The following is a 19,252-nucleotide window of genomic DNA, read 5'->3' as shown; positions in this document are numbered from 1 at the left end:
GGGGTTAGGAGTAAAAGCTTATCCTCAGTTATAGGGCAACTTTGAAATCAGCCTGGACTACATGCAACCCAGGAACATAACCTAAGAATAAAGGATAGGTCTTTGCATACAGTACAAGCATGGAAAAGCTCAGCAGTATTCATTATTCACCCATGATGCTCTGGGTAAGTGAAAACTTTATTTTATTTTGCCAGTCAACATAGCAGTTAGTGTTTGCAAACTCTGTCCTGAACTGCCCCACCATTTCTTTGTACTTTTCAGAGATAAGCCTCAGTGCAATTTTCAAAAGAGGAAACAATGGTAAATTCATTGAAACCAAGCAACCTATCTACCCACATCTGGCTAGTTAGAATTAAAAAAGAAAGAAAGAATAGTTAGTCCCTGTGGTCACCCACACATGCTTTCTTCTTGTACTACATGCTACTAGGTCAGCTGTTGCTGCCACATCTAAACCCAGAGCACAGCGTTGCCTCTCAGTTTCCTGGATAACTGGCTGACTGAAACGAAGTACCGTTTTCCTAGATGAATTATAGTAGAAATTTTGCAGAAAAAAAGTGTGTGTGTATCTAAAATGAAAAGTTCTCAGTAAAAAAAATATTCCTCTTTAGAGCTCCCATTTCTTGCCCAAAATAGCCAACTACAGATAGTCACGACTGGCCTTGCTTCCTGTTCCTATGATTGTGGTTTCTTTCCTCAACTTGGCCTGCCTGAGACGTTGTCAGCTGATAGCCTGGGCTCGTTCCCTCTCTAGGTGAGACCTACGTGTAATGCATGGCACTGTCTTGTCTCACCAGTGCTCTTGGCTAGTGCCAGTTTCCTGGGGGTTCACCACTACAGGCCAGTTCCTCTGTGGTAGTCACAGGGACTATCCCCTGCTTCCCGTTTCAGAGGCCTGGTTTGAGCTCTGTTTAGTTCCTGTTTGGGGCTCAGTTGGTTCATAGTTTCTTTGTGGTGCAGTGGGAGATTCCTAAGCATAAAGTCCAATGAATGTGCAGGACTTTCCACAGGGGACCGACTCTGTGCGCTTTCTTAGAGCTTCTTCCAGCCCATCTCCTGAAAAACCAGCCCAAATCAGTACCGCCACAGGGGACTGCTTTTTTGGTCAGAGACTCTCTCTGCCCCCCTCTCCTTCCCCCTCCCCTCCTCTCCCTTCATGTTTACATTAATTTTTTTTAAAAAAAGCATAAAAGCACAAGCTGCATTGTGGTGATTGTCTTAGAGGAGACAGGAGAGAGGAGAGAGAGGGAGGGAGGGAGGGAGAGGAGGGAGGGAGGGAGCACACTCCCTTTCAAACAAACCTATCCTCTTACAGTGGGTAGTCAGCAATGAGGAAGGCAGCTGCCCACAGTGCATGGTTCACTCATTCAGGAAGTTGTATTCCTTCACCCCAGAGTCTGCAAATCCCCGTGGCCAGTCAGTGCTTTCCAGTACCCTTAGCCTCTTTCATTCATACCTGTGAGCTTCTTGCTCAACAGACACACTGGCCCGAGTAAGGATCAGGGAATGCCTGTCCATCTGTTCACTGACCACAAACTGTATGAAACCAAGTATTTCCTAAGCTAGAAAACTCTTCCTCGTTTAAAAATCTTGATTACACTGGGGCCCAGGAGATGACTCTGTTGGTAAGCGCCTGCTGTGCAAGCATGAGGACCTCTGTTCAGATCTCCAGAACCCACACATTAAGGAGGGAAGAAAGGGGAGGCGGGAGGGAGGGAGAAAGAGAGAAAGGAAAGGTGTGGAGGCTGATTCCTGTAACTCCAGTGCCAGAGGGTCACTTTGTGGGAGAAGATAGACAGATCCCATAAGCACATTGCCAGCCCCTCTAGCCAAACCAATGAACTTCAGGTTCACAAAGATAGAGAGTGATGAAAGGAAGATGGTCTGTATATCTGCATGTGCACCCTCCCCCACATACATACATTCACACTAACAAGTGCATACCACACACACACACACACAATTTAAAAAATCTTTATTATCTCAATTTGTTATGTAAAACTTGACTGAAGACTGGAGAGATGGCGCAGGGGTTAAGCACACTGGTTGCTCAGTTTTGTTGCTTTTTGAGAAGGGTCTTACTTTGTAGCTCTTCTCACACTGGCATCCTCCTGTCCCAGCTCAGTGCGGGAGTTATCGCTGTGCACCATTACACCCAGCTGAGATGCCTCTTGGTGCTATAGTCAAGCTTTCTGGTATGTTTATTGTGAGACGTATAGTTCAGAGCTGGGAGAAGCAGGACCAGGACTGTCACTCCTGTTTCTAGCGGCCACTGCTTTCCCTATCCACACTGGCATTTCTGTGTACATCTTGGTCACACTGGTACACAGATGATTTCACATGGCCAGGTTGGAATCCAAGCAGGATGTTCAGTGCTACGTCATCCAATTTGACCATCTTCTTAGCTGAATAGAAGAGATAGATGCAGCAGTGTATTGTTTGTATTTCAAAGATAGGTGACTTGATCAGCGTTAATCAAGTGATTGATTAGGAATCAAATCTTCCCACCTTTTCAATAACCCTGGCTGTTTTCACACTGTATCACTTGGTATATGTGCAGTGTGCCAAGATACTCACTGCAGGTATCTTCTGCAGTGACCAACAATGAAAACGCCGAGTCTAATATCTTAGTCCATAGTGGTCACAGCATCACTGTCAGGATGAACTGGGTCAATGACACTTCACTCTGGTCAGTGACTGCCTACCAGTTTGATGACACCAACTGACATTTATCTTATCAATACCATCATCAAAGGAGACAGGTGCCTAGGCCAAACGCTGGTTTACCAGTTGCTTAGGTTCAGGCTTTTTTTTTTCCAGGTGAGTCTTGAGCCAGATTCTGGGTGAGAGTCAGAGGGATCATAGACAAAGATAGAGCAAAGAGGTGGTTCTGTGGAATGATGTACAGAGACAGGCTCTGATCATAACCCGTTCGTTCCTGCTTTCCTGAGAAGCTCTATTTCTGAGTCTGACTGGGTTATCCCTAATATGATGACTCATGCCCAATAGTTCAGTTCTGATGGTTTCATTAACTGACTGAGGCAGCAGATACATGAGAGAGCTTTGAAATAGAAGGTATAAGTCTTTGGGAATAAAAGGGTTTATAATATGTGATTGTTTCCATGGGAACAGCTGACACTAAGGAAGTCAAAAATTCCCTGTATTCCACATTCTTTCCTACCTACCTCACTAGAAATAACAATAACAGTAAAACAAAATCTCAGGGGCTGGAGGTGTATCTCAGTGGTAGAGTCTCCATCTGTCATGGCAGGGGTCCGGGGGTTGGCCCCAGCACCACTAAAATAAATAAGTAATCTTAAAATGTAACTTGTAAACCATTTTGATAGGAAAAAAGAGTGCCAGGAAGGTACATCACACATTCAGACATTCAGGCAGCATCTGCACAAAGACCACAACTGCTAAACACATGGATGGATCTGGGCCATTTCTCTTCTCTTTGGAGGCATTGTGGAAGAAACTGAAAGCCCCTGCTCTGTCAGTTTCCCTTCCTGGGAAAACTCTTTCTTCGTGGGAAGTCCTACTTTGTTCTATTGTAAACAGTGGTCTTGAAATACATAAAACCACAACCCATATATATGTCAAGTATTTAATTAACTATTTAACTCTGTGTTTTGTTGCACATGTGACGGGGTCTATAAAGGACAATTCTGTAGAGTTGGTTCTCTCCTTCCCTCTATCTACAGGGTCCAAGGATTGAACCCAGGGCATCAGGTTTGGGCAGGTAAGCCGTCACACGGGCCCTTTGCCTCATTTTTTATGCATAAATCACAACTTAGCCGTGACTCAGCATCAACAATGTCTCCAGTCTGTATTTGCCTTTTATTATCTGAATGGAATTTTATGTTTACTATTCTCATTCTGGCCCAACCATTCAGGAACTTGACATTCAAATGATGCCATCTGCCTCCTGCAGCTGTCTTAAGGGTAAGATCACACATGTAGAGTGTCTAGCACAGCACCCAGCACCCAGCAATCATGTTTGTTTGGGTATGACTTGCCTGGAATTATAAAGCCAAATTCATGTCTTTGGCGTGTAGAACTTTACAAGTAGTTACATATCCTCTGGAATAGGTTCGTTTTCAACCCAAACTAATAAACCTACCTGAAACTGTGTAGAGCACCAAGACTCCCACTGGTAACAACAGCAGTTTCCCAGTATAATGAATCTGGGTTTCCTGGCTCTATAGGAATCATCCTGACATATTCTCGGTGGGTTTATGACCACAGAGCCTGTACCTCTAACTACATCCAAACCGTGGGAACAGATGTCCATCTTGCTATTTAAATGGTACCATGATTCCCACCATGATTAGAAGCTTGTGTCACAGTACCATGTTCTAGGGCCTTCTCAGGGCAGGAGCTGCGTTCACAGACAAGAGTTGCTTTAAGTCAGGCAGAGCTCCAAGCATAGAGATGGAGAGACTGACCAGTCTTCAGTCCAGAAAACTGTCAAGACATGAATGTGGGCAAGATCCATTCACTGGAGGGCTGGGCTTTATCACATGCCCTCTGGGAATTAATTGTGCAGTTTGAAAGGTGAGTGTTCCTTAGATTGTCCTTCTGTTGATCTGACTATTATACAGTGTCAATGGGTAATGTGCACGATAGAAATGCAAATGTTTCTTCTCCACAGCGATACATATGAATACTTTTTGGTATAGTTTGATTTCTACCTTATAGAGAAATATGACTCCAATATTTACACCTACAGACTTGCCAAACATAGTGTTAACCAGTATTTCATCTGTTAGCAAATTCATTTCTAGTTTTCTGATTATGTGGTATTTGGTTTTCCTTTTACATTTTAAGTTAGTTGGTCAGATGTAGTGATCAACACTGGAGAGACTGAGACAAGAGAGTTACAAGTTTAAAGACTTGCTTGGGTGACACAGAAAAACCCTACATCATAAAAAATAGAAAAGAAAAGAGAAAAGCAAAACTTGGGGAGATAGCTCAGTCAGTAAAATGTTTGTCAAACAAGCATGAGGATGTGAGTTTTAGCCCTAGCATCCACTTAGAAAACTACTAATATTGGGTCATATTTGTACACACACACACACACACACACACACACACACCCTATATATTTTTTAATGAGGCAAAGATATGCACTACCTCTGAAGGGTCTAAACAACACTGTGCTTGATAATAAGCAGATAGTTTCTCTGGTAGCTTGCATAGCACCTTCTAGCACTCCTAGCCCATAGGACTGAGACTTCCAGGTCCATACCAGCATGACTTTGCTGTGTTCTATGACTCAAGTATGCAGTGTCTTTAGCAGTAGAATTCTGGAGGTTAATGAAGAGTGATATGTGGCGATAGCTTATAATGTTTGGGGGGAGGTCTCTGAGACTAAACAACTTTATGGATATATTCTCTAGTATCATTTGAAATTATCTGGGGGTATGTGTATAGAGTTAACATATGTTAATCTCACTGTGACAAAACCTAGGTTTGGAAGAATTGTCTTGGGAAACTAGTTTTGGTTGATCCAGTGAATATTTCAGTCTTCATGTGGACAATAGAATTTCACTTTTCCCAGAGTGAGTATTTAATATTTAGCTACAACAGAGTAAGAAAAGTGTTATAGGCCGTCTAACTGGGCAGGAAGCTTGGTTTACAGACTTACTGCATTTCTTAACGTGGTTGGGGTGCAAGTCATTTGGCATGACCAAGTGGACTCAGAGAGCAGTGTTATGTTTGTACGTGAGTTATGACCCAACAGTCGGCTTGCCTTTTCTTGCCAAGCAAACCAGTGCTGCCAAATATTTTCTGTGGTTAAAGTATACTTGACTGTGGGTAAATCTGCAATGAAATTGCAAAGGAAATACTAGTCTGTGCCTCCATTTCCCAGAATCCTCCACCTCTCCTAGTCCCACCCATCTTGCTTCCCTATTGGCCAACAGTGCTTTATTTATCAACTAACAAGACAACATATATACAGAAAGACTTCCCCTATCACGTCTCTGTCTTAAAACACTGGTTCTCAACCTGTGAGTCACACCCCCTTTGAAAGTGGAATGGCCTTTCTCAGGGGTCACCTAAGGCCATCAGAAAACACAGATATTTATATTACAATTCACAACAGTAGCCAAATTACAGTTATGAAGTAGCAACAAAAATAATCTTATGGTTGGGAGTCACCACAGCATGAGGAACTGTATTAAAGTGTCGCAGCATTAGGAAGGCTGAGAACCATTGTGGCAGATCTCTCTTTGTTGCTGCAGAAGTCTGGTATTATAGGTTGTCAGCATTATGAAGTCTTTACACAGACACTCAGGCTTTTTCTTCATTACCATTAATTTATAGGGAATTTATTTACCAGTCCATTTAGCATATATTAAAGTGAGTGGCACATTTGTTTAATCAATATTAATTTTGTTTATAGCATTTCATATTTTTGTTATTATTTGTGTGTGTGTGAGAGAGAGAAAGAGAGAGAGAGAGACAGAGACAGAGACAGAGACAGAGAGACAGAGAGAAGAACCCATGTCACAGCACACTTGTGGAGGTCAGAGGACATCTGTGTGTAGTTGCTTCTCTGTCTTTACCTTTCCATGAATCCTAGAAATTGAAACTCAGGTCTCCAAGTTTGAATTTTCAGGAGCTGAGACCTTTTCCAGGCTAAGCCATCTTGCGAGCCCTCAGACCAATTTTTTAAATGACAAAAATTCACACTAGTTAAAAAAAATTTCTTTTGAAGAAACAAGCTAGATGCAAAGACATAGTAATTAAGAAGGAAAGTTGCAAGAGGATTTAAAAGCTGGTAACATGTAAACATTCCCCAGTGTTCATTAATGACAGTGTTAGAGATGGGCTTACATGGTTCTCTTTAGAAGTCCAGACTAAGTCCTTATGTAATTTTACTCCTGTTAGGGCACCAGAAGGCAGCCAAGTAGCAGACAGCTCCAGGCTGATGAATCAGTAGCTAAACTGAGGCAAAGGAACTTTCATGGGGGTATTATTTATAACCACATTGCCTGGGGTTAATGAGCATTCACGATATCTTTTAGAAAGTTAAAACTTGATAGTGCAAGAGTGACATTCTTCTTCAAATCCCACATCCACTAGTGACTAAAGTGAAGATTTGACCTATGTGCTAGTTTCCAGGAATACTAAGTCACATATTCTCATAACATGTGATATATAAATAGTAACGGAGTCCATTTCACCCGCTCCCCCAGTTCCCGAGCTTTCCAGAGCTCTGCACTGTGAAGATTTTTGATTACCAAAGTAGTGTTCATTTTGCTAAATAAACAGCGAGCCTCCTTCTTGATGGCTACCCTCTGATTTTCTAGAACTGCCTCTTCTCATGACTTATTTCCAGGCTGCATGGCTCGGTCGCGTTTTGAATCCTCTTGCTTCACGCTTCATAGTGTTGGAATCGTAGACGTGCTCCTCCACCCGTGGCTGCAGAATCCTGGAGTGGGCCTAGAAAACAGAAAGTGGTTTGTGCTTAAAAGCCGTTGCCATTGTGTCGTGACACTGCTCGGGAAGTTTGAGGCAAGCTTGTACTGCTGTATTGGGGCATCATCATGCTTTCATTTTCCCAGGGTACAGCTATTTTGATCATATTCCTGTTTTCCCCTAAAATAATACCATTAGGCACACTGGGATTAGTCTGCAAGGCAGACGCATGAAGCAACCCTCACTTTTCTGTTTTGAAACTCTGTGCTCTTTGGTGTGTTCTTGGTTTGTTTGCGAGATAGTTAGACATGCATTGCCTAAAGGGGGTTCTGTGCCAGAGGATAAGCCACAATACATTTGAGATTTTCCAAGAGAATAAAGACAACTTAGGCCATGACTTGAGACTCTGAGGCCTGCTGTGCTCCCAGCCCTGGTCTAAATGCTGGAAGATGAACTTGAGACTTGGGCTAAGGTGGAAGCTGCTGGTGACTTTATCTCTCTTTATGTGAGTCATCTTTTCAGCACTTGTAAGTGTCCCATTTACACGGAGAAGAGCCTCTTAGCCAGCTTTTGGACCATGTATATATCTGGCATGTGGTCACAGGGGAAATTCCTCCCGAATCTTTGCATATCACAAAGCTATTTATGAGCGTGACCCCAGCATCCATTTTCATTTAAGCTAAGGATAATCACAGAACTATTTATCTTTCTACATTCCTTCTCTTTTTAAGAGCCCTGTAATTTTAAATTGTGTGTTTTGGTAAGTAGCCTTTGCTTACTCCTTCTAAACCTCATCTTTCTTGAAGCTGCTAAGTAAGTTTTTATGTGCTTTTAGGATTCAGTATGCAAAGCAGAGTTGATTCTTTATGAGACATTTAGAAATAACTGTTGTGCAGACGATGGTGACATGTGCCTAGAATCTCATCACTTGGGAAGTGGAGGTAGGAAGTTCAAAGCCATCTAGGATTATATAAGAGACCCTGTCTCAAAGCAAAGGGCTGGGGGAGATGGCTTAGCAGGTCAGAATGCTTGCTATGAAAGCCTAATGACCTGAGTTCAATCCCCAGCACTCACATAAAAAGCTGGATGCAGGGTGCACATCTGTAACCCCGGCCACTCTTGCAGTGAGTTGGGAGGCAAAGACAGGAGAATTGCCCAGATGCTCATGTACCAGCTAGGTACCCTGGAATACATAGCTCAGCGACAGAACAAAGACTCTGGGAGAACTGACTCCCAACATGGTGTCTTCTGACCTCTGCACATGGCCTATGGAAAGTGTGCTCCTATTCTCTCACAAATGTGCAGACGCACACAGTAGCATGTGTTAATATATATTATATGTGTTAAATTGTTACATATAAATATAACGAGCACAGTAACATTTATTATGCTTATAATAAAATATGTAATATATTAACATATGTAATAAAACAATATATATGTTTAAAGGTGTAAACTACCAACACAAAATGAAGCAAAACTAAGCAGCTGGGAAGCAGCCCTTGCTGCATAAGCCTTGCATCATCTGTTACAGAGCTAAGAAGGACCAGCTCAGTAACAGGTGTTGCCTCTGCTTCTGTACTATCCAATTGGATGCTTGGCCCACAAACATTCAATTTCTTCTTTTTTCTTTAAGATTTATTTATTTATTATGTATACAGTGTTCTGCCTGCAGGCATACACCAGATGTCATTACAGATGGTTGTGAGCCGCCATGTAGTTGCTGGGAACTGAACTCAGGTCCTCCGGAAGAAGAGTCAGTGTTCCTAACCTCTGAGCCATCTCTCCATCCCCGCATGCATTTTACTCTTACTGGTTTATTGAACACGTCGATTTTGTTCTCTTCCCCACTTGTCTTTTAGTTACTGCTTTCTCTGTCTCTGTCTCTGTCTCTCTCTCTCTGTCTCTGTCTCTCTCTCTGTGTCTCTCTCTGTCTCTGTCTCTCTGTACAGGGTTCTTAGGCAAGCTCTCTGTTTCTGAGCTATTTCAGTTCTTAACCCTTAGTTGGTTTGATGTGGGTTTTCCTTGCTTGAATGTGTCATTAGCAAAGATCACATTTCCTGAATCTTGGCATTTCCCCGCGTCTTCTATATTGAGTAATCTATAAGCGACACTTAATGGTACTTATAGAATAGAAAATCGTAACATCACTCTTTCTCTTAATGGGTCCAAAGTCTGATACACAAGACCAGGCTTTGGAAATACATATAGTACATATTGTATATGTAAGTACAGTTATTCATTACACTGAAGGATTGTGTAAAGGGATTTGAGAGAGGAAATGGAGGGTTCTGAGGGTGTGGATTAAGACTTTGGCTGGGAGGGGACGTTTGACTAGGGTTTTGAAGGCTAATATTGAGCAGTGGATGTAACAGACACTTTAATCTTGGAAGTAGATGTCTCTACAGGGAGAGGCAAAATAACAAGAAGTCATGTGACAGGATTCTTAGAACCAACCAGCCTCCCAAGTTGGACAAAGAGAAGCAATCAGCTGTGGGAAAGAGAAGCTTGGTCAGGACAAGAGTTGGGAAACATTCAGGAAGGGCGAGAATCCCACAGATACCATCAGGTGTGCGAGCAGCCTTCTTTTCTCATGAAAAAAAAATCTGAGCTAATCAGTTGAAAGAGAGGAAGGTTTGTTTTGGTTCACATTTTGGGGCTTCTAGGACATATGGAGTGGCCCCGCTGCTTTTTGGCCTGTTCAACAGAACAAAGCTGTTCACATTGTGAGCTTCAGAGAAAAAGTGAGAGAAGCCCTGGTTCCCACAGTCCTCTCCAAGGCACACACCCCAGTGACCTAAAAACATCCCACTCTGTCCCACCTCTTAAAGGTGCCCAATAGCAGCACCTGGGTCTAAGCCTTTAGCAACAGGGGCCGCTCCATGGTGGCAGGCAGTCAAAACCAAACAAAAGCAGGGGCTCATCGGTGAGTTTTTCTTTTTATACCCACGTAATTTTTTGTTATGTTTTATTTAGAGCTCTCTCTCTCTCTCTCTCTCTCTCTCTCTCTGTCTGTCTCTCTCTCTCTCTCTCTCTCTGTGTGGCAGCAAATGCCTTTACCTGCTGAGCCTGAGTTGAATGTTTAAAAGAAATAACTGGAATTGGAGATTACAGTCTTAAGTAACTTTGGCCAGGGAAATTTCCGGAAAGTCAGTAATGTTAGGTGTGGGGAGAGGGTTCTGACTGACTGTTGGTGAATAAGCTGATACATGTGATTTTGAAAAGTGTGTTTTTGAGCCTGGGAGATGGTTCAGCTGGTAAAACCGCTTGCTGTGCAAGTCTGAGCCCCTGGCTTCTGTGCCCAGATGACACAATGGAAGGAGGGAACCAGCTCCTCAGAGTTGGCATTTGCCCTACACGCGTGTGCTGTGCGGTCTCCCCATCCCTCCCATTCACACGTAATAATAATAATGGCAGTGGAATTTAAAAATTAAGGAGCATGTTTATTTGTGAAAGGAGCAGAAAGGGAAGGCAGTCTTGCAGAAGCTGTAGAAACTACTCTCAGCCGAAAGCTCATTGGCTCACGCTGCCATTGTCTGTGCTTGAGAGACAGGACAAGGCCAGCATGCCCTGTTTTGTGAGAACATGGAGTATAAATATCAAAGGTCTACATCAAGAACCTTTGGAATGAGGTTAAGATAGTAATAAGTGTATAAACTACATTAAATGTACCATTTTCTTCCTAATTTTGTAAAGTGTAGTCAGCGCAACTAAAAGTCAGTGTCTTATTTAATATTCGGTAGTGCTGAGGCTAGAACCCAGGGTGCCATGCATGCCAGGCATGCGCTCTTCTTCTAAGTTGCAGTCCCTGAACATCTCATTCTAAATTTAATTGGCTTAGAGTAGAGTTGCTCTTCTGGTATTTGAACTCACAGTGAGACACCGTAAGCTTAGGATTTTGTTACTGGCAGGAATCAGTTTATAGAAGTGTGGGACTTGTCCAGGAAGTTAAAGAAAGAGATATCTAAGGCCAACTAAGTTTTGTTTTCATCTTTCCCCAGTAGCCAGACTTCACAGGCTTCCAGGAGTTAAGGCAGGCCATGCACATTTGTTGTTTCCTCAGCTACCTGAAAGATTTTGTTGCTTGTAGTACCATCTATGAATAAAATTTATTCCCTTTTTAAAAGTGAGATCTTTTTGCCCAGTTTCCCACTTTATAACTCTGCAAGTGGGAACAGTTCACATTTTTCAAAGCTGCTTAATTCTTTACGCTTTCTTCCTTTTAGCTTCCTAACCAGTGTTCAGTGGAAGACTGCGCTGACTAGATTCTAGTAAACCCTAGCTTAACTTGAAGACACTCTCAGTTACCAGCTGTGCCCATCATTTGTATTCATTGTGTATCTGCCCTTTGCAAAAAAGAAGCTGCCCAATCAGAAGCAATCCTTGCTTGAAGAGCTGCTGATGTTGTGCTGTATTTTGGGATCAGCATCCTTACCCCTTTCACATACCGCACTGAGATTTCTGAAGATGCCCCCTCCATCTTCTGTGCTGTTGTCGCCATAGTGGGACAGGGAAGGAACCTGCAAACACCTAAGGTCTCTTATATCCTTAAGGGTGACTTTAGCAGGGTCTAGGTCCTCTGCTTTTTTTATAGAGTGGGAAACCATTATAAATTCAAATACAGCTGTATAACAATGTTCAGGTACATCCTCTTCAGCCCTCCACATCCAGGAATACAAAAATCCAAGGATGCCCATGTCCCATATATAAAGTGGTACTGTATTTGCCTGCAATCTATGAGTATCCTCCAGTATCTTCAAGTCATAATGTAAACGCCAGCTGCAATGTGAATACTGCATAAACCATTCATTTAAGAAGAAAAACAGTACATGTTTAGTACAGACTCTGTTTTTTTCCACCCCTGCCCCTCCCATTCATTCTCTTTAGCCAAGGCCAGCTTTTAATTCCAAATCCTCTTGCTTCAGCCTCCCAAGACCATGGTTCCTGGCTGAAAATCAGATTTTTATAAGAAGAAAACCATGGAAAATTAATTTTCCCATAAGGTACATATTGGCTTGTACTGTTTCTAAAAGAACTCTTATAACCTGTTGTTTTGAAGGCTGCATTTTAACATTCAGACACAAGGGGAAGAATTGGAATTTATTAGAAATTTAATTTAGGCCAAGCAGTGGTGGCGGCGACATATGCCTTTAATCCCCAGCACTCGGAAGGCAGAGGCAGGTGGATCTCTTTAAATTCGAGGCCAGCTTGGTCTACAGAGCCAGTTCCAGGACAGCCAAAGTTACACAGAGAAACATTGTCTCAAGCAACAACAGCACAGCAACAACAACAAGGAAATTTAATTTTGTCTAATAAGACTTTCTCTGAGATGTTTTTGTTTGACTTAGGACATGTTTTTATTTGACTTAGGATAGCACTGTGGCATACATTTGCTCTATAAGTCTTGTAACAGACCCAGAAATCACAGTCACCAGTCCAGTTTTCTGAGCCAGAGGTCCTAGATCCATGTGCCCTAAAGCCCGTTTGTGGGCTGATGACTCTGCTGAAGGCAGTAAGTGAAAAACCGAAGGGACCTTTAGCTCTGCTGGTCACTCTGGGTGAACTGAGGCAAAGCAGGTGGAGGGAACAGAGCTGTCAAACACCACTCCCTTGGCCCACTTGGCTGTGAGGCAGTGGTGCCCAGTTATTTTGTTTGCAAATCTTGATGTGTTCCCAGGATTATCTTTGTTGGCATTTCTTTGCTCATATTTTTTGGCTGGATCTGGTACTAAAAAGAAATGACCTTCGACCCAGAAGTGGTCCGGTCGAGGTTTGGTGCAGATTTGCAGGCAGGGTGTTGGGACAGTCACTGCTTGCTGGGATGGGATAGAGGGCAGGCTCTTGGCTTTAGCTTTCCCAGGCTTTGGGGCTGTATCAAATTGTTCTTGCCTACCTTATGACCTACAGTGTGGCCAAGATAGCTCTCTGGGGACAGAGATTATTTCTTGAAATGTGTGTAGTCTAAATGTGTCCACATATATCCGCAGTGGTCAGAGAAAAAAAATGTATTGTTAATAGAGAATTGAAGCCACATTTTATAATGACCCAAGAACCGAGGCTGGATTTGGAAGACTTGTCTTTTTCAATCTTGGCCCAGCTGGTTACTGCTCCTGTGTCCGTGCGTCTTTCTAAGTCACTGGGTTTTCATCTGCTGCTGTTGTATTTTGTTTTGTTAGGGATTAATCTTCAGGTCCTGTGCATGTTGGGTAAGAACTTGGCACTGAGATCCTCTCCAGAGCTCCAAGCTTCCTCATCTACAACATGGAGAAAGAGGCAGTTACTGAGAAGTGAAATGTGGTTATGTCTGTAAAGAGTTTTCATGCCATCTTGTAGGCCATGGACCACCAAGATAATAAGGATTCCAAGGGGGCATAATCTAGCATCTTATATGACCTATAATCAGCCAAGAGTGTTGTTAGTTTTTTAAGGTACTTCTACCACTGTAAATTAAAGAAACATGTTGAGAGGGATCAAATTTCAGATTCCTAATTTTTATTAATATGCTTTGTGAATAAAGCCCTCCACAGCTAGGGTTTTAACTGAGTTTATTTTGAGTCCATTTTAGAGTTTCAGTTTCCGGTTGATTGGTCCTTGCTTTGGGGCCTGTTGTAAGGCCTCACATAATGGAGGATGCCTACTTACCTTATGGTGGTGGGGAAATGAAATAGAGAATCAAGGAAGGGTCCGTGGTTCTACTACCCTACTTCCAGTGGTCTAACTGCCTCCCTCTAGGCCTACATCTCTTGAAGATTCTCCCAGCTCCCAATGGTGTCACAGCTTAAGGGGCAGACTTCCAACCTGGGGCTTTGGGGAAGACATTTAAGACTTAAACAGTAGCATTAGGCATTAGTGGCTGAAATGGTAGAGGGATGTCACCTAGGAACCCAACCTGGTTATAGTGGTTCCAAAGCAGACAGTGATCTCTTCCATAGAGCCGAGAGTTGATGTCATAAAGTCACTCGTTCCAGCATCTGCCATGAAATGGGAAAATCCTACTATCTGGACCCAGGAGGCTCACTCTGAGTTTCAGTTCTGCCTCTTCTGTATCCTTTTGCGAAAGGATCCTTGAGATCCTTGAGTGAGAAAGCTTGCATCTTGACATTCTTAGGAAGATAAACCGAGAAAACACATACAGAAGACAAGCAAGTGTTGTCTCTAACAATATTTATGTTTTAGTGCTGGCTTCTTATTTTGAGAGGTCCCTGGTCCATTTTTCTGTTGTCCTGTCACCACATGAAACATACTGGCTTCAAACAGCAGCCTGTTATCTAGTCACAGCTTAATGAGTTGAGTGGGTTCCTGGGTGTGTCCCTGTTTTGTTGGGTCTATAATCACCCGGAGACTTAACTGGGCTGCAGTGTCCAAGAAGGCTCATTCCAATGACTGGGTGTTGATTTAGTCATCTGTTGGCCTTAGATAATCCTCCTATATCTGCCATATGTCCTTTCCCTACATCTAGATTGGCCTTCTCAGGAGAGAATCCTGTGAATGAGCTTGCCAAGAAGGAAGTAGAATCTGTCAGTTGTGTCAACTTTTTAAGAACATTCCTTCTGCTACATTCTCTTTAACCAGAGCAGTCACATTGCCAGCAATGGAGTCAAAGTAAGGGGAATGCCTCAATGGGATAGAGGACATGTACACTTAGAGGGGTTAGAAATTGATGGTGGCCATCTTTAGAAACATTTGTCACAGTCTGAAGTTCTTGCATATGTCACCCAGATGTGTACAGATGCAACTGGCCATCAAGCAGGTCATTGGCTTTCATCCTGTTTTTCCATCGAAGTCATAGCCAGGTCATGGAGAGAAACTGAGGCTGTGGTTTTGAGAATGGGCATTACTGTTCTACAAAGTGGTCGTCAAAAATAGAATAAGAACAGTTAGAGAATATGGAAAGCTGTTTTCCTCTATAAATTTTCAGTGTTTGTAGATAGGCCTGGTAGAAGAGTTATTGTCTGCCCTAGATTCACTTCTGTTGTAATAAAATACCCTAGCAGAAAGCGACCTGAGGGAGAAAGGAGTTTATCTTAGCTTACAATTCCAGGTTTCAGCCCATCGTTGTGAGTCAAGGCAAGAACACCGAACAGCTGGTCACATCACATCCCCAGTCAAGGGCAGACAGAAATGAATGCCTGCTTGTTTGCTTGCTGGACGTGGCTCAATCTCTCTCCCTTTAAAACAACAAACACAGACAGGGTCTCACTATGCCATTATGCTGGCCTGGGACTTAACTATGGTAAACCAGACAGCCCTTGCTCTCAGAGAACCACCTGTCTTTGTTCCCAGGTGTCTGCATTAAAGGTGAGCACCACCACACCTAGCAATTTCTCTACTTTTACACTGTTCTGTGCTTCTTGCTTCCATAATGGGCTGGGTCTTCTCATATCAACTAACTTGATTAAGGCAATCCCTCATGGACTGTCCAATGTAGACACTCTCTCTTTGAAACTCTTCCCGGATGATTCTCGACTGTGTTAGGTTGACAATTAAAACTAACCATCATGCTGTCACAATACAAAACCTGTGACATTTTCAAGTAAGCATATCTGCTTATACGTCCTGTATGTTTGAGCAAGTTGGGGTGACATGGTTGAACAGTGATGGGACAGCAGTAATTCTCACTGGGTGATATGGGAGATGAAGACAGCGAACAAACTTACAAAGATCCTATTCATACATAAAGTACTACCTTTAAGCCAGTGATTCTCAACCTGTGGGTCAAGAGTCAAATGACTCTTTCACAGGGGTAGCATATCAGATATCCTGCATATCAGATATTTACATTATGATTCCTAACAGAAGCAAAATTACGGTTATGAAGTAGCAACAAAAATAATTTTGTGGTTGGGGATCACCACAACATGAGGAACTGTATTAAAGGGTTGCAGCAGAAGGAAGATTGAGAACCATGGCTACTAAGCTAGCTACTTATGCAAAACAATGGAGATTAAATAGTCTATGATACTCCTTTCCCCCCAGGGGAATGGGCTAATTTGTTACCTTTATCCTCTCGCTATGAAAAAGGCAAAGCGGGAATGTGATGGTGACGGTTTTCAGAGACTTTCCGATAGCAATGTTGGTAGAGGCCCCAGGAGTCTGGGAGTTGGGAGAGGCCCTCCCTGAGGGTAAGTACAGACTGTCTCATGGACTGGTTTAATCTGCAGACGGCCTGCATCTCCAGAGGGGTTTGCACCAGCATCAGTCTCCAAACACAGACTGAGTCCAGGAGGTTCTTTTCCTCGGTCAGGGCTTTCTCCTGCTTCATTCCCCTTGGCTTTGGAAACATAGCCACTTTATTTTTCTTTTAGTATTTTTCCTAATCTAAATTCTCCTCCAGCCTTATCCTTACCCGCTCACTGTCTTATTTCTGGTGCAATCCATTGGCAAGCTGGAGCAGTTAGGAATGGGAGCCAACCCCTCCTTAATCTTTGGCCAGGGCACACCTGAGAGTCATGTGCAAACACTGGACAGCTCTTGGCGGCCTGTCCTATCGAGTGTACTGTTTACATTTGGAAAAAGCCTTGGTTCTTCTATTAGTGAACAGAATGTCTCTAGCTTGAACCGCACGAAGTCAGAGCTAGGCTTTTCTGTTTGCTTACTCCCCCCCCCCCCCACTCTTCTACCAGCGTTTCTCAGGCTGGCTGTCAGTATAGATTTTCCTTTCTTATTTTCGTCACTAGCTTCAAACATGGCAGTGAGATTCTCAAGTCAGATGAGAAACAAAAGATACCTCTATGACTTTAAGACCATTGATTTCGAATTGTATAAGGGCAGGAGGATTAATTTTTAAATGTTTCCTCTTTCTAATGCGAACAAACACTGCCTAGGACTTTTAATTTGGGGTAGATTTGCTGGCTGGCTGGAAGATGCTACAGTCTTTTATCTGGTGCCTCAAGCCTTGGCTTTTCCTGCTTCAGGGGACCTCTTGGTGGCTGTCTTTCTTACCTTTCTCTCCCAGAGCTTCTCCTTTGAGCTTAGTAGCTGCTGAAAGGACCTTGTAAACAGTGTCCCGGTCTCAGGCCCTGCGGTCGGCTCCTAACCTATGGAAAGGACTACTCCTTAGCTCACCTCGCAGGCCTCTGGGAGGTCATTGCAGCCCCCTGGGACCAGGCTCAGCCTCATCTCTGCCTGCTTCTCCCCCTCTCCCCCCCAGCAGATAGCTCGCAGAGGTCTCTCCATTCCTGCTCCAACAGTGTTCTGTGTATATTCTTTCCATGTCCTTCTCCCCCCCCAAAAAACCGCCTTAAGAGTCTTTAGTTTTGCTGTGCTGGTAGTTGTTGGAACCAGCAATTTAGGAAACAGGAGGATTCTTCCAGATGCTTTGGTCCTTTCTTTCTCTAGTCTGCCTCCAGCAGTTTCTGGATGAAGTTGCCTCTGAGAGCAACTCCCCTTGCACAGCAGTCTGGAGGGGGTCCTTTCCGCCTATCACAGTGTCCTAGCTGAAGTCCACGTTTTCCTAATGCTGACCTCTCAACGAGGTGTGTGTTGTTGGGTTAGGATCATTTTGTTCCCCGTGTCCCCAGTGTTCCCGTGTGACTTTCTGAAGCATTTGTCATAGAGCTGGAGCTTCGTTAGGAAGCATCCATAGGCTGTGTGGTATAGGAACAGATAAGATTTTCTCACAGTCTACAGACTGGGAAGTCCGACTTCAAGGCACTGGCAGATTTGGTGTCTGATGAGGGCCACTTCCTCACAGACAGCGTCTGCTAATTATAGCCACAGGTGGCAAGGGAGACATGATATCTCTCTGGGGTATCTTTTATAAGGGCATTAATTCTGTTTATGAGGGCTTGTGTAACCTACTGAGTAAACTTTAACAAATAATACTATTAATTAAATTCCAGGAGCAGATGTGATTTTCTATTAACAGTGTATCATGTAAGAGCTCAGGAAAACGCTGGGTGATGCTGGTGCGTGACTTTAATTCCAGCAGTGGGGAGGCAGAGGCAAGGGGGATCTGTGTGAGTTTGAGGCCAGCCTGGTCTACAAGAGCGAGTTCCAGGACAGCCAGAACCACACAAAGAAACCCAGTCTTGAAAAACAAAAGACAAGCAAGCAAACAAACAAAAAAGAACTCAGGAAGTCTTTTGCCATTTATTCTATTTTTTGCTGTGGCCTAAAAGGGGAAGTTAATCAGTATAGGAAGTGACAGTGCCTTGCAGTTTAGTGCAGAATTACAGATTGTAACTACTTTGAAGTCTTTGATTGTTTCTGGGAGAAAGGAAAATCCAGACTCATCACACTTGTCAAATGCCATTGCCCGAGTGCTGGTTTATGCTGAGTAGGTGTGATAGTTCATGCTTATACCATCTCAGTGTATGTGGGCACACTAAGTGGGTAAGTAAAAGGCTCTTGCACAGACGACAGAGGGCATATGGACTAATTGAATATACCATGTACATCCTACCCTGCTGCCTTTTGTGTCTGTAAGAACAGAATTCAAAAGTCAAGCCTTACTCCTTACAAAGTGAATTTACTGTATTTGCTTGGCATTTTCAGATATCTCATACTTAAAATTAGGCAAACACTTCCCTCCCTCCCTTCCTCCTTCCCAGCTTCCCTCTGTCCATTCATATCACCTAAACCCATTTTATGCACTTGTGGGGATTGAGAACCCAAGGCCTCTGCTCTGCTAGGCAAGTGCTCTACCACATTCCCAGCGTAAGCTAAAAATACAAAAGTCTTTTTCTTGTCTTTTCACTTCCTTCTTAAGGGTTCTGTGGGATTTTTCCAATGAGAATTGTAGACAGAACATGTTCTTGGGAGATAAGGGGCAATTTGTATATAGATTTTTTTCAACTCTCCAGACTTTCAATGGGCTTTATGCGTA

General features: G+C 43.2%; 1 protein-coding gene across 1 annotated transcript in view; it reads left to right on the top strand.

The window, feature by feature from the left end:
- Nucleotides 1–19,252, top strand: part of Map3k5 (mitogen-activated protein kinase kinase kinase 5) — a 188,731-nt gene that overhangs the window by 6,519 nt on the left and 162,960 nt on the right. The window lies entirely within an intron of this gene.

The sequence above is a fragment of the Mesocricetus auratus genome, unplaced genomic scaffold (assembly GCF_017639785.1).
Source record: "Mesocricetus auratus isolate SY011 unplaced genomic scaffold, BCM_Maur_2.0 Super-Scaffold_100018, whole genome shotgun sequence".
Classification (NCBI taxonomy): Eukaryota; Metazoa; Chordata; class Mammalia; order Rodentia; family Cricetidae; genus Mesocricetus; species Mesocricetus auratus.
Note: the sequence above shows the minus strand (reverse complement) of the source record. Positions and strands in the feature narration are given on the sequence as shown.